The sequence below is a fragment of the Cetorhinus maximus genome, chromosome 15 (assembly GCF_964194155.1).
Source record: "Cetorhinus maximus chromosome 15, sCetMax3.hap1.1, whole genome shotgun sequence".
Lineage (NCBI taxonomy): Eukaryota > Metazoa > Chordata > Chondrichthyes > Lamniformes > Cetorhinidae > Cetorhinus > Cetorhinus maximus.
The window spans coordinates 22,683,202-22,698,660 of record NC_135893.1 but is presented as its reverse complement, the minus strand read 5'-3'; positions in this window follow the sequence as shown (position 1 = coordinate 22,698,660).

The window sequence follows — 15,459 nt, the reverse complement described above, 5'->3', positions numbered from 1 at the left end:
GTTCATGTCCCACTCCTGGAAACCAAGAACTGTGATTGTACTCAAAAGAGTTGCAATCTGTGACTGTTGATAACTCGAAAGAGAGTTTGAAAGAGGGGTTACATTTGTTACTTTCCAGTCTGATGGAACCTTTCCAGAATCTAGCAAATTCTGGAAAATTAACACTGGCGCATCTACTACCTCATTAGCCACCTCTTTTAAGACCCTAGGATGAAGTCCATCAGAACCCGGAGACTTGTCAGCCTGCAGCTCAGTACCACTTCCCTTTCTGATTTTTGTGTCCTCTATAGTAAATACAGAAGCAAAATATTTGTTCATTTCATCTGCCATTTCCTAATTATCTACTTTTAACTCCCCACTTTCACTCTCTAGAGGACCAACACTCACTTTACTCACTCTTTTCCTTTTTAAATGCCTGTAGAAACTCTTGCCATCCATTTTTACATTTCTAACTAGTTTCCTCTCATACTCTAATTTCTATCTCCTGATTAACCTTTTAGTCATTCTCTGCTATTCTTTATATTCTGACCAATCATCTGACATGCCACTCATCTTTGTGCAGTTATATGTTTTATCGTTAAGTTTGAGGCTTTCCTCAATTTTTTTAGTTAACCACGTATGGTGGGCCCTCCCCTTAGAATTTTTCTTTATAGTAGGAATATACTTATTCTGGGTACTCTGAAATATCCCCTTAAATGTCTGCCACTACTTCTCTAATAATCTATCCCCTAGCCTGGTATCCCAGTTCACTTCAGCTAGCTCAGCTTTCATGCCCAAATAGTTACCCTTATTCAAGTTTAGAATACAAGTCTTAGACCCCCCTCTTCTCCCTTTCAAACTGAACCTAAAATTCAATCATATTATGGTCACTGCTACCTAGGGGTGCCTTCACTCTAAGGTCATTAATTAATCCTGTCACATTACACAATCATCTTCATCTGCATCATCGATGACCTCCCCTCCATCATATCAAAAGTGAAAATGTTCGCTGATGATTGCATATGTCCAGTTCCATCCACAACTCTTCGTGCAGGAAGACCTGTACAATATACCAGCTTGGGCTGATGAGTGGCAAGTAGCATTTGTACTACACAAGTAGCAGGAAATGACTGTCTCCAACAAGAGGGAGTCTAGCACTGTCACAGAGAGTAGACCAGAAATGGGGTATTCAGTGGTAAGTGGCTCATCTCCTGATATCCAAAAGCCTTTCTACCATCTACAAGGCACAAGTCAGGATTGTGATGAAATACTCTCCACTTCTCTAGATGAGTGCAGCTCCAACAACACTGAAGGAGCTTGACACTATCCAGGACAAAGCAGCCTGCTTGATTGGCCCGTCATTCACCACTGCAAATATTCACTCTATCCACTACTGGCGCACAGTGGCAACAGTGTGTACCATCTAAAAGATGCACTGCAACAATTCGCCAAGGCTTTTTCGACAACACTGTCCAAATCCGCAACCTCTTCCACTTAGAAGACCAAGGGCAGCATGCTCTTGGAATACCACCACCTGCAAGTTCCCCTCCAAGCCACAAACCATTCTACCTTGGAACTGATGCTGTTCTTTCATAGTCACTGGATCAAAATTCTGAGACTCCCTCCCTAACAGCGCTATGGGAATACTTTTGCCACATGGGCTGAAGTGGATGAAGAAGACAGCTCACCACCCCCTTTTCAAGGGCAATTAGGAATGGGCACTAAATGCTGGCCTAACCAGTGACACCCAATTAAATTGAAGCTACAAATTAAATTTTAAAAATTGAAGCTATGATATATTCTCTTTGATGAGCAAGTGCAGACACCCACCACCATGTTAACAACAACTTGTATTTACTTAGTATCTTTAACATAGTAAATTGTTCCAAGATGATTCCCAGGAATGTTATAAACCAAAACCTGACACTGAACCAGCTAAGCAGCTATTAGAGCAGATGGTCAAAAGTTTGGTAAAGAGGTGGATTTTAAACAGTTTCTTAAAGGAGGAAAGAGAGAAGTGGAGACATTTAGGGAGGGAATTCCAGATCTTAGGGCCTTGGCAGCTGAAGGCATGGGCGCCAATGGTGGAGCAATTAAAATCAGGGATGCTCAAGACGTCCGAAATGGAGAAGTGCAGATATCTTGGAGGATTGTGGGGCTGGAGGGGATTAAACAGATAGGGAGGAATGAGGTAATAGAATGGTTTTCAAAAGAGGCTGTCAATTCTAAAATCAAGATGTTGCTTAACTGGGAGGCAATGTAAATTAGCGAGCACAGGGGTGATGGGTGAATAGAACTGAACAGGATGAGCAGTGAGTTAGGACATGGGTGGCAAAGTTTTGGATGGCCTCTTTTTACGATGGGTAGAAGGTGGGAGGCCAGTCAGGAATGTGTTGGAATAGTCAAGTCTAGAGGTAACAAAGGCACAGATGAGGATTTCAGCAGCAGATGAGCTGAGGAAGGGCTTGGGGTCAGGTGATGTTAATGGAGGTAGACACAGGCAGCCTTAGTGATGCTGCAGGTAAGTGGTCTGAAGCTTATGTTGGGGTTAAATATGACACCAAGGTTACAAATAGATTGGTTCAGCCTCAGATAGATATCAGGGTCTCCAAACAAAATTACTGAGGATCTCCCCAGAGTTTGCGTTTCTATTGTCTCAATTTGAAATGCATATTCTCTCACCATAGGGTCTCACCTCATATACCTAAGGCCAAAGAGCTTAACAGCAACTTGCCTTTAACATAGTAAAATGTCTCAAAGTGCTTCACAAAGGCACAATCAGACAAAAATTGACAGGAAACTTTAGAAACACTTGGTCAAAGAGGTAGGTTTTAATGAGCATCTTAAAGGAGAATTGGAAAGATTTAGAGAGGGAGCTCCAGGGTTTACGCTGAGATGGCACAGCCGGTAATGCTGGGGCAAAGGAAGAGTTGGAAGAACTAGGAGATTTTGGAGGGTTGTGGGCCTGGTGGGGTTTACGGAGATAGGGAGTAGTGAGGCCATGGAAGGATTTGAACAAGATGATCAGAATTTTAAAATTGATGTGTTGCTGGATTGGGAGCCATTGTAGATCAGTGAGCGCAGGCGAGTGCGGTTTGTCAGAGGACTATGTTACCCGTTGAGACACTGGCCAGCATGGTTATTTGGAGCAAAGGGTGAAGAATCCCAACTCCACAGTGACTGATGTATCTCTCCAGGTTTCATTAATGAGCCAGGTTGGTAAATCATTAATATTACCTTGAAATACTTTGAACCTGTCTGATTCATGTATCAAATTAAATCACTGAATCATAGAATTCTTACAGCGCAGAAGGAGGCCATTTGGCTCATTATGTCTGTACCGGCCATCTGAACGAGCAACTCACCTAGTACCATTCCCCCGCCTTCTCCCAGTAATCCTGCACATTCGTCCTTGTCAGATAACAGTCTAATTCCCTTTTTAATGCTTCAGTTGAACGTGCCTCCACCACACTACTAGGCAGTGCATCCAGACCTTAACCACTCGCTGCGTAAAAAGTTCCTCCCATATCACTTTTGCTTCTATTACTAATTACTTAAATCTGTGCCCTCTCATTCTCAATCCTTCCATGAGTGGGAACAGGTTCTCCCCGTCTGCTCTGTCCAGACCTTTCGTGATTTTGAATACCTCTATCAAATCTCCTCTCAACCTTCTTTTCTCTAAGGAAAACAGCCCTAACTTCGCCAATCTATTAGCAACTGTGCCACAGAGACAGTTTATTTAGCTGCAATCTTTCTTTGCCAGCCACATTATCTAGGAATCAAACTGACTTGCCTTACTTCTTGCCCACTCTCCTCTCCCACTGAAAGTGATAGTCTCTACATCATTGCAATGAATCTCCTTAAGACTGGGCCAGCACTTGGAAATTGCAACATACCTCCTGACAGCACTACTGTAACTTGCCCTTTATTGGACCAAATGGTCCACAAATTTCTAAACTGCAAATCAAGTACAAAATTCAACTTCAGCAGGGGTGCAAAATGAGTTGTAGCGAAATAGCCAACGATTATACACCTCTACAAAATTGGGTGGGGTGTTTAACAGGTGATTGGTCTGCTAGCGCCCATTCTGTCTCTCTTGTCTTTCATCCAATATGATTAATTAATTTAGCATGAAATGATTAGTGCTGTTCTCAATTAATTTTCCTTAGCAGCAAGTAAACCTGAGAAATGGACCCATGATTACACTTTGCTCGTCTGGTTTACATTTGGCAAATGGCAACTATTCCAAGTTACTGCCCACCTCAATCCTTCACTGTGTTACTTGAACAGACTACATGGATTATGTTGTACTGTAAGCATATTTATACAGTATCAATTATATATTTTATATTATCACTATAGTTCTCACTGATAAATCAGACATTTTTAGTGTGGAATTTTAATATTATAACTGTATTCCAGACAAATACAAGATGTTTGGAATTCACCTGTCATCTAAATCCAGCTAGGATACAAATGTGGGCTGAGGTGATGTTGGGTCACTGTGGCCAATACTATAGTCTAATTGAAGTATATTTTAGACCTTATTTATCCAGTGCTTGTGATGCAGGATACATTCCGAGGAGACTAAAACTCACAGGAGCATGCATTGAATAAATAGATGACAGAGAGGAATTTGTGATGGAGGCAAGGAAAGAGAAAAAAATGATGAGAAGAGAAAAAGTCAAAGCACTCAGTGTCTACAAGGTGCCAGATGGTGCACACCATGCTGGGTTTCACACACATATTTAATTTATGACAGAATTTGCAATATAAGATTAGTATCTTAGACTTTAGCATGATTCATAGTTTGGCATTGTTCCTGTGTGATTTTATAAGTACTGTTGTGAGTGGGAACATAAAGCAAAAGCTTGCTTTTGCAACCTTTTTGTGAAGAAATTAAATAGTCATTCTAACCTGGGGAATGAGTTTACTCTGGGGGTGTTTAAACAGGCAATTCAGGGACAGTCAGAACACAAAACTGTGAGCAGCCTCTGGCATTCTAAAAAATATAAAATTGTGGTTTACATTTTTTTTTACAGTTAGTTTAATAATGCTACTCCTGACATTTGAGCAGCTTTAATGTTTATTTCAGTGTCACACTGAAAGACAGATGAAAGCTAAAATTTAACTGGCCCAGGGAGATTGTCAATTCTTCGGACTCGCTGGCAGTCTCCAGGTAGATTTATATAAAATTTAGCTTTTGCCAAGTTTCAGTTGTTTTGTTCTCATCTGTGTTCCGCATTCCATAAAATCCATCTGGACGAAACTAGGATTTATGAATTGCCAGTTTACTTGTCTATCAGTGTCTTATCCTCTTTTGATACATTTTTACCTAATCGAAATTAAATTGGTTACTCCAGCAATGGCCTCTCTTCCCGTTATCTTCGCTATCGCCTCCCAGCTCCTGCCAGGATCTACCATTAGTTTTCGATTTGTTTTGACGTTACCATAGATAATCACAGCTTCCTTGGGAAGACCAAAGCTATTGTTTATGACCCTTGCCATAAATTCAGCTCTTCTGCCATTAACTCCATCCCTACCCAACCATTTGTTTAAGCAAAATCAGGCAGTATGAAACCTTGCCATCCTGTTCAACCAGAGCTAAACTTCATCACTAAGGCTGCATCTTGCCAAGGCTCCTACCACAGCTGCTGTGCCACTGAAATCCTTATTCATGCTTCTGTCACTTCTAGACTTGATTTCATCAGTGTCATTCTGCTTGCCTTCATTAACCCTAACTCAGCCAAAATTTAGTTACCTATATCCTGCCCCACACTAAATCATAACTGATCATCACCACCATCATTGCTAACCTACACTGTACTCCAATGCATTAAATTTCAAATGCCTTCATGGCTTTGCTATACCTTATCTTTGTAACCTCATCCAGTCTTTTTTTATTCTTTCATGGGATGTGGATGTCACAAGCAAGGCCAGCATTTGTTGCCCATCCGCGATTTCCCTTGAACTAAGGGCAGTTGAGAGTCAACCACAACATTCTGGCTCTGGAGTCACCTGAAAGCCAGGCCAGGTAAGGACGGCAGATTTCCTTCTCTAAAGGACATTAGTGAGCCAAAAGCCAGTTGGGTTTTTACAACAATTGATGATAGTTGTCATGGTCACTATTACTGAGGCTAGCTTTATATTCCAGATTTAATAATTAAATTTAAATTGCACCAGTTGCCAGGGTGCGTTTTGAACCCCCAGAGCATTAGGCTGGGCCTCTGGATTACTAGTTCAGTGATATTGAATGTTGGAGAGGCAAAGGCGTTTAGATAAAGAATTTGAGAGAGTATGGCAAAGATGGCTAGAGATAATGTAATTAATGGTGGGACAAAGATAGGAGGATGCACAAAAGACCAGAAATGCAGAACAGAGGTGATCAATGGGGAGAGGCTGATAACACTACTGCAACTTGTCCTTTTTTTGGATCAAATGGTCCACAAATTTCTAAACTGCAAATCAGATACAAAATTCAACTACAACAGGGATGCAAAATGAGTTGTAGCGAAACAGCCACTGATTATACACCCATACAATAGTCCTTTCCATTGAAGACAATGTGAAGGAAAATTGGACTGGGTGTTTAACAGGTGATTGATCTGCTAGCACCCACTCTGTATCTCTTGTTTTTCATCCTATATGATTAATTTTGTGTGAAACGTCACCATTGTCACCATCTCCCCATTGATCACCTCTGTTACCCATTTCTGGTCTTTTGTGCATCCTCCTATCTTTGTCCCACCATTAATTACATTATCTCTAGCCACCTTTGCCATACTCTCTCAAATTCTTTATCTAAACATCTTTGCCTCTCCAACATTCAAAACCTCAAAATATATACTTTTGGCCAAGCTATCTGGCATCCCTTCTAATCTCTGTCACATAGCCCAGCATTCATTTGGTCATCTTTATCCACCCTCTTTAACTTTCCTTGCAATATCTTCTTCGTTAAAGACAGCCTAAAAATGCAAGCTGTTTATGCATTAAACAAAGGTGAGGTCAAATATTTTTACATGGTATTTTAAACTTTCATAGGCATTGCTGATGGAAAGTATGGGCAGAATTTTCCCCCTGTTGGGGGGGTGGAATTCAGCAGCGGGCGCGTGCAGGTGCACCTCCAATCGGCACCCCCGATCAGGGAGGACGCCACCATTTTACTTGGGTGGGCCAATTAAGCACTATGCACTCTCTGTGCGGGCGGGGGTATTCCCTCAGCTGGGAGCACGCTCTTTCACGCATGCGCACGACAGAGCGCACTCCTCTTCCTGGGGCTAAGTGCTGCCTCAGGGAGATCAGTGCCAAATTTTAAAATGGTAAATGTGAAAAATAAAATTTCCCTGACATGTCCCCTCTTGTGACATTGTCACATGAGTTGGGACATGTCCATCACTTTCAATTAAACTTTTATTAAATTTTTAAAAACCTACATGAAACCTCATCCCGCCCATGGATGAGGTTTCATGCTTTTTCTGAAGCCTGCCAGGGCTCCCGGCCTGTCTGCCAACCTTAAGGTTGGACGGGCAGGTCCTTTAACTAGTTCAATTCGTTTTTAAATGGCCTCAATTGGCCATTGACAGGTCGGTGGGCGCACAGCTGATTTGGCTGCACCCCCGCCGACCTGAAAATTGAAATGACGCAGGGTAACGTCGGGAGTTCTGCCTGACGTCATCCCACGTCATTTTACGAGTCAGCAAGCGGGCCCCGCCTCCCACTCGCCGACCTCAATATCCTGCCCTATGTTTTATCAACTGATTATGGGTTAGATGTCCAGGGCCACTGCACTAACTTTCAGCAGAACCCCAGCAATTGTGTTATGGGCTATAGCCCAAGGTATTTCCAAACAGCCCCATTGCTAAAAAACAACAATTAACACATTTGAGAGAAGGTACGATTTGTGAAACTAGATCTTAATACTGCTCGGGCTATCCACCTGCTCACTCTATGCTTCTGCTGTTTGATGAATTGACAAATTCATAAATTCAATTTGCACCATCACATTTCTTGAAAAAAAGACAAGGAGTAACTTAATAGTGGTCTTTAAAATTATGAAAGATTTTGATAGCAGGGACACAGAGAGAATGTTTCCTCTTCTGAGTAAGAGCATAATGAGAGGCCATAATATAAGATAGTCACCAAGAAATCCAGTAGGGAATCCAGAAACTTTTTTACCCAAAGAGTTTGAGAATGTGGAACTCACTACCACAGGGAATGGTTAAAGTGAATAGTTTAAGGAAAATCTAGACAAGCATATGAGGGAGGAGGGAATAGATGTTATGATGATAGATTTAGAGGAGGAAAGATGGGAGGAGGCTCGAGTGGAGCATAAACGCTGATATGGAGTGGTTGGGCCAAATGGCCTGTTTCTATGTCATATATCTTATGTAAGTCTGTGTAATATTTGCATGGTACTGAGGCAAACAATCAAGCATCCAGTACCAGGCAGCTTTTCAATACTGTATACCACAGCTGCAATGTCAGTCTACATTTTTATAACTTTATAAAGTGCTTGCCCCTTAAAGTAATTCAAGTTCAGCCAAACTACTCATAGCCTGTTTCAGTGCCATGAATTCCACAGAAGAATGCCATATTCCTTGTGTCCTGGCTTCCTCCAGAGAGACATCTATCACAAAGGACGATGACAGTGCAGAGAGTTCCAGCTGCAAACTGGTTAGCAAAATATTGAAGTGTATTTTCATCTATACTATCTGTGATTAAAGTAATCATAAAATGTCCATTAACATATTTATTAATATATGAAATTTTACTTCAGCCAATATACTGTGAATTGTAAATGGACTTCTGTTACAGAACTCGTTAAAATACCTTCTGTGCCTTTACAGGGAGGGTAAGTAAAACAATATACAAATACTCCTGGAGATAGCTTTTAATTTGAATATTAGCATTTAACAAAGTACTCCACAATAGACTTGTCAGCAAAATTAAAGCCGATGTATTAAAAGAACAGTGCCAACATGGATGCAAAATTGGCTAAGGGGCAGAAAGCAAAGAGTAATGGTGAATGAAAACAGAATTTGCTGGAAACACTCAGCAAGTCAGAGAGCATCTGTGGAGACAGAAACAAAGTTAACATTTCATGTTGACGGCCTTTCAGCATCACTGGAAAAGGTTACTGACGTAGCAGATTTTAAGCAAGAGGCAGAAAAAGTGGGAAGTGGAGGTAAAAACAAAAGGACGGATCAGTGATAGGGTGGAAGGCAGGAGAGATTAAATGACAAAAGGGATGATAGTGCAAGGCAAAAGGGGCGGTAATGGGTTAATAGAGCAGTTGCATGCTTCGAGGGAAGGAAGCTGACCAAACTAAAAAATGCTCAAGTACTTCTGGACAGCAGTCTGATTTGCCTATCTGCATGTTAGCAGTAGGGGCTCCATAGAGTTTAAATATTCATATAACATTCATCAGACTCAGTCAAAAGATTCTGAAAAGGACACAGATTTTAGATGTTTTATTGAGACAGTTTAAAATACAGGGCAAAATGACCACACCTGGGACCTGAGTACTCCAGTATTTGACATTTCGAAGGACAGGAAGAAAGCAAAAGGAGGTGGGGTAGCTCTGTTAATAAAGGATGAGGTCAGTACAATCGCGAGAAATGATCTTGGTTCGGAGCATCAAGATATAGAATCAGTTTGGGTGGAGATAAGAAATAGCAAAGGAAAGTCACTGGTGGGAGTGGTTTATAGACCCCACCCTCCCCCCACCCATCCCCATCTATAGTAGCTACATTATAGGATGGAGTGTAAATCAAGAAATATTGGGTGCTTATAGGAAAGCTACTGCAATAATTGTGGGAGATTTTAATCTTCATAGATTGGACAAATCAAATTGACAAATGGAGCCTGGAGGATGAATTCATAGAGTGTATTGGGACAGTTTCTTACAATACATTCTGGAACCAACCAGGGAACAGGCCATTTTAGACCTCATAATGTGTAGTGAGACAGAATTAATAAATGACCTCACAGTAAAGGATCCTCTAGGTAAGAATGCTCATAACGTGATACAATTTCACATTCAGTTTGAAGGTGAGAAACCGGAGTCTGAAACTAATATCTTAAACTTAAATAAAGACAATTACAAGAATATGAAGACAGAGTTCACTAAAGTGGAAAAGGAAAATGGGTTAAAAGGTAGAGCAGTAGGAGACATTTAAGCAGATAGTTCAACAAAGATATATTCCATTGAGAAAGAAAGACTCTACAAGAAAGCTGCAACTTCCGTGGCCAACTAAAGAAGTTAAGGGTGGTATCTAATTGAAAGAAGAGATGTACAATGCTACAAAGATGTGGTAGAAGGTTGAAAACATTTTAGAAACTAGCAAAGGATGACTTAAAAATAAAGGAGAAATTAGAGTATGAGAAAACGCTTGCAAGAAATATAAAAACAGATAATAAAAGCTTCTGCAAGTATATAAAAAGGAAAAGAGTAGCAAAACTGAGCTTTAGACCCTTAGGAGGGTGAAACTGGGGAATTAATAATGGAAAACAAGGAAATGGCAGACACATTAAACAAGTATTTTGTATCTGTCTTCAGAATAAAAGACACAAAAACATCGTAAGAATGGTAGAAAAGCAGGGTCAAAAGGGAGGAACTTACAATCACTAGAGAAAAGCTAGCAGAAAAACTATTGGGACTAAAGGCTGGCTAGATCCCTGGACCTGACAGCCTGTATCCTAGAGTCTTAAAGAAAGTAGCTGCAGCAATATTGGATGCATTAGTTGTAATCTTCCAAAATTCACTGGAAAGGTCCCAGCAGATTGGAAAACTGAAAATGTAACTTCACCATTCAAGAGGGGGAGACAGAAAATAGGAAACTATAGGCTAATTAGTCTAATATCTATCATTGGTAAAATGTTAGAATCCATTAAGGAGGTAGTAACAGGACATTTAGAAAATCATAATACAATCAGGCAGAGTCACATGGTTTTGTGAAATGGAAATTGTGTTTGATAAATTTATTAGAATTCTTTGAGGATGTAACAAGCAGGGTGATAAAGGGGAACCAGTAGATGTAGTGTATTAAGATTTCCAAATAGCATTTGTTAAGGTGCCACATAAAAGGTTACTGCATAAGAGCTCATGCTGGAGGTGATATATTAGCATGGATAGAGGATTGGCTAACTAACAGGAAACAGAGAGTCAGGATAAAGGGTCATTTTTAGGTTGGCAATCTACAACTAGTGGAGTGCTGCAGGGATCAGTGCTCAACTATTTACAATCTATGTTAATGACTTGGCTAAAGGTACCGACTGTATTGTAGCCAAATTTGCTGATGATAGGTAAGAAAGATAGGTAGGAAAGAAAGTTGCGAGAAGGATACAGAGTCTGCAAAGGGATATAGATAGGCTAAGTGAGTGGGCAAAAATTTGGCAGATGGAGTATAATATGGGAAATTGTGAGGTTGTCAACTTTGGCAGGAAGATTAGAAAAGCAGAATATTATTTAAATGGAGACAGACTGTAGAATGCTGTAGTACAGAAGATTCTGGGTGTCTTTGTACATGAATCACAAGAAGTTAGCATGCAGGTACAGCAAATAATTGGGAAGGCAAATGGAATGTTGGCCTTTATTATAAGGGATTTAAGTATAAAAACTCTGTACAGGGCATTGGTGAGACTACACCTAGAGTACTGTGTACAATTTTGGCCTCCTTACTTAAGGAGTGATGTACTTGCATTGGAAGCAGTTCAGAAAAGGTTCACTAGGCTGATTCCTGGGATGAAGCGAAGGTGAGGAAAGGTTGGGCCTATACTCAATGAAACATATAAGATTCTGAGGGAGCTTTACAAGGTAGATGTTGAGAGGATGTTTCCCCTCGTGGGGGGAACATAGAACTAGGGGGCAGGCTTTAAAAATAAGAGGTGTCTCATTTAAGACAGATTTGAGTAATTTCTTCTTTCAGGGGGTTGTTAGTCTTTGGAATTCTCTTCCACAGACAGCAATGCAGGCTGAGTCACTGAGTGTATTCAAGGCTGAGCTAGACAGGATTTTGATTGACAAAGGAGTCAAGGGTTATGGGGTGGCAGACAGGAAAGTGGAATTAAGGCCACAATCAGATCAACCATGATCATATTGAATAGTGAAGCAGGCTCAATGGATCAAATGGCATACTCCTGCTATTTCTTATGATCTTATGAGTGCAAATCAAATATTGCTGATTATTTTCTGTATTATTTTGTTTCAGTTCAATTCAAATTCTTGTAAGCTTCAATATTAGTGTTCGCCTGAATGGTGTTCAGTGGTGTTTTCCATATTTCAGTGTGAGCAAGACAAGAGGGTAGGCAACATGTATAGTCAATGGCGTGAAAGATTTGGATCAAGAGTAAAGGTTAGTCTTGCGACACATGATTCCTTTCTTGCCATGCATAAAGTTACAACTTTGATGTTGTAGGAGACTCAGGGTTAAGGAAATTGCCTTTTGCTGTTAATATGAATGAAAGAGTTGGGAGCACCCAAATCATAACAATGGTTTCTCAGGCATCAAAGATGGTTCTGTATAATGGTTCACTTTTTTTATATTCATTGTCAGGACGTGGGCATTGGCACTTATTGTTCATCCCTATTTGCCCATGAGAGGGAGGTGGTGAACTTCCTTCTTGAATCAATCACTGTATTCCATATGGTGAAGGTTCTCCTACAATGCTATTAGGTAGGAAGTTCTAGGACTTTGACCCATCAATGATGAAGGAACGGTGAATATATCTCCAAGTCAAAATGGTGTGCGGCTCAGAGGGGAACGCAGAAGCAATGGTGTTTTATCCTTCTAGGTGTTGGGTTTGGGAAGTACTGTTGAAGAAGCTTTGGCGAGTTTCAGTGGTGCATCTGTAGCTGGTGCACACTCTAACCATGATGCATCAGCTGTGGAGAGCATGAATGTTTAATGTGATGGATGGGATGCTGATCAAGTGGATTTGTAGGAATTGCATGGAGAAGAGTGGTTAAGGCACCATGTGAAGTCAGGTAATCTGTATAAAGTCTGTACCCTGCTTAAATCAGGCAGTGCCTCTCGAGTTTGGTGATAAAAGAGGTTATGCATTCTTTAATTGGCTTTGCTAATTAATTGGTAGAGAGAAACATGCAGCTTTCTCTAGCGGACTGACTGCAGCCACAAATTAGCAACTTGGTAAAGAGGCTGGATGTATGGCAATTCTTTGTAATTGGACAAGAACCCAATACCTTACTTCTTCTCCCACTTTTATGGCAGACAGGGGAATGGAGGAGAACAAGGCATAAAATTGAAAAACAACTGGGCAAAACAGGTTTTTGATATGGAGTTCCAATGAAAGGTCAGATTGGAAACATTAATCTATCTTTCTCTTTAAATGCTGATCAGCATGCTGTTTTCCTGCTTTCATTTCCTCTTTTCCCTTTTCTGTCTTAGATATTGAGGTCAGTCTCACATTGGCAAACTTCTAACAGAAGCTGACCTGTCTATGGAAGTGCCACTCAGAGTACCCAGCAACAGATTTATTTGGATACAATTGTAGACTTCACCAGGAAATATGAAAACAAGGCCAAATGCAACAGCAGACCAAGGCAATTCCTGGTGCATAATAACTATTATAATGTATCAATGACTATATCATAACATCAGCAATTTGCATTAACAAAGGATCAACCAAGACCATTGGTCAAGAAAAGTCATTGCCAAGTGTACTAATGACTTGGAAGCCAACTGCCAATGGCATTTGAGATTCATGGCAACCTCCAATTCAAAATAGCATCTCGACACTGAGGAGCTATAAAACATTCAATTTGGATCTTTGTGGCTTTAGATGTGCTCAGTAAAAACTGGTGCAGAGAAACAGAAGATTTTTGATGCAGAAACTAATCTACGACCAACAGCTGAAGTTAGAGAACTAACTTTTTGCAAAGCTTGATATCAAGATGCCAAGGAAGTACTCCTGAAAGGAGCATGCTTTGTTCAGCTTTAATATATTAGGCTCAAATGTTTCATTCTGATTGACTGAATTCTTGAAGGCTGATCCCACCTTGAGGATCACTACAGATAATCTTTCCATCCTTCAGATAGAGGTTAAGGCACAGTGGATGAGTATACTTACCATGTCTTTTTGGAACCATTATGGTTCTCTTCTGGATTGTGAATATTTCTCATGTTCACTTCAGAAACCAAAATAATTGATAATGTTTCCAAAGTATCCCCAGGAAAACCTGAATATGGCTAGAATAACACAACAATCTGTCATTGATGAATCCACCTTTATGTATGCCATGTGAGAGGTCATAAGAAAAACAAAATCAAGGGCCAAAGCTCACCCTTCCAGTCTTTATCTGTCCAAGCCTGGTAACTGGCTATGTTTTAACCACCTACAGTAGATGTTTCTCTTTCCTGGACTATCACCAACTTTTCCCTTTTGTGTGAAGCAGTTCCTTTTATTAGATTTACATTTATTTTCTATTAAGTTATACTTGTGACTTCTGCTCCCACTAAGCAGTATTATTTTAACCTTATCCAAGCATTTAATATTTCTTGAACTTCAAGAAGACACCCCTGTAACCATTTTCTCTCTTGTGGAGGCTGAGCTGTCTTAGGCTCTCTTTATATCTCTTCAGCACATCCCCCATACACTTGAAATCATCTTTGGTGATGTGCCAACAACATAATCTATATCAGAAAGGGCATATGATCCTCCTAACATCAACCTGCTTTGTCCAACAGAATGTGAGGGATGTGAATGAAGAAATATATCTCTTCGAAAGTGCCATCTCTTGCTGGGATGCCGATCCAAGGGGATAATGTGATGCTCTCTGGTACCACACTCAAGTGTCCATTCTTCATGTAACGATTTGGGAGAGTGAATTTTGGCAGTGAATGCTGGACACGTCAGGGATAAGTGTGATCCTGTTTTGATGTCCACCTAGACAAACTTTCCAACAAGGGTCAATGGACGATGAGGATCAACGGACAATGATAAAGAGCAGCGACCCAATCTAATTTTCTCCTTCCTATCCTCATGATCACTGAAGCCAGTTGCAGTACCCCAACGTTTGCCCCAGTTGAGATCAGCAAACTGGTGACTGAACCTGGAACACATTTGTATGTATGCTTTGGTAGCTACAAGGACATCAGGGATGCCTAGCAAAATCTATGTCAAGAAATTTCTCATAAGAGAGCATCTTTGATGCAAGTCACCCAGTCAGGAAGCTCAGCCTATCCTATATGGAATATAAAGAATCAATCTGAAGAAACACAGTTCTTTTTAAAGAAGTTTTTCAGAAGACATTGACGCCTGGAGGTGAGTTCTGTGAATGTGTGTGTGTGTTGGAGGGGAAACAGGGAAAAAGGAGGGCTGGCAGAATTTAACTGATTTAACTGCAAGACTGCTATTAGTGAGGTTTCCACCCCCACACAGCCCAATCTTACAGGCTGGAAGCCTTTCAGGCAGGAAGCCAGCTTCAGAGGGCCAAAGTCTATTACAGCAGCTAGGTTTGAC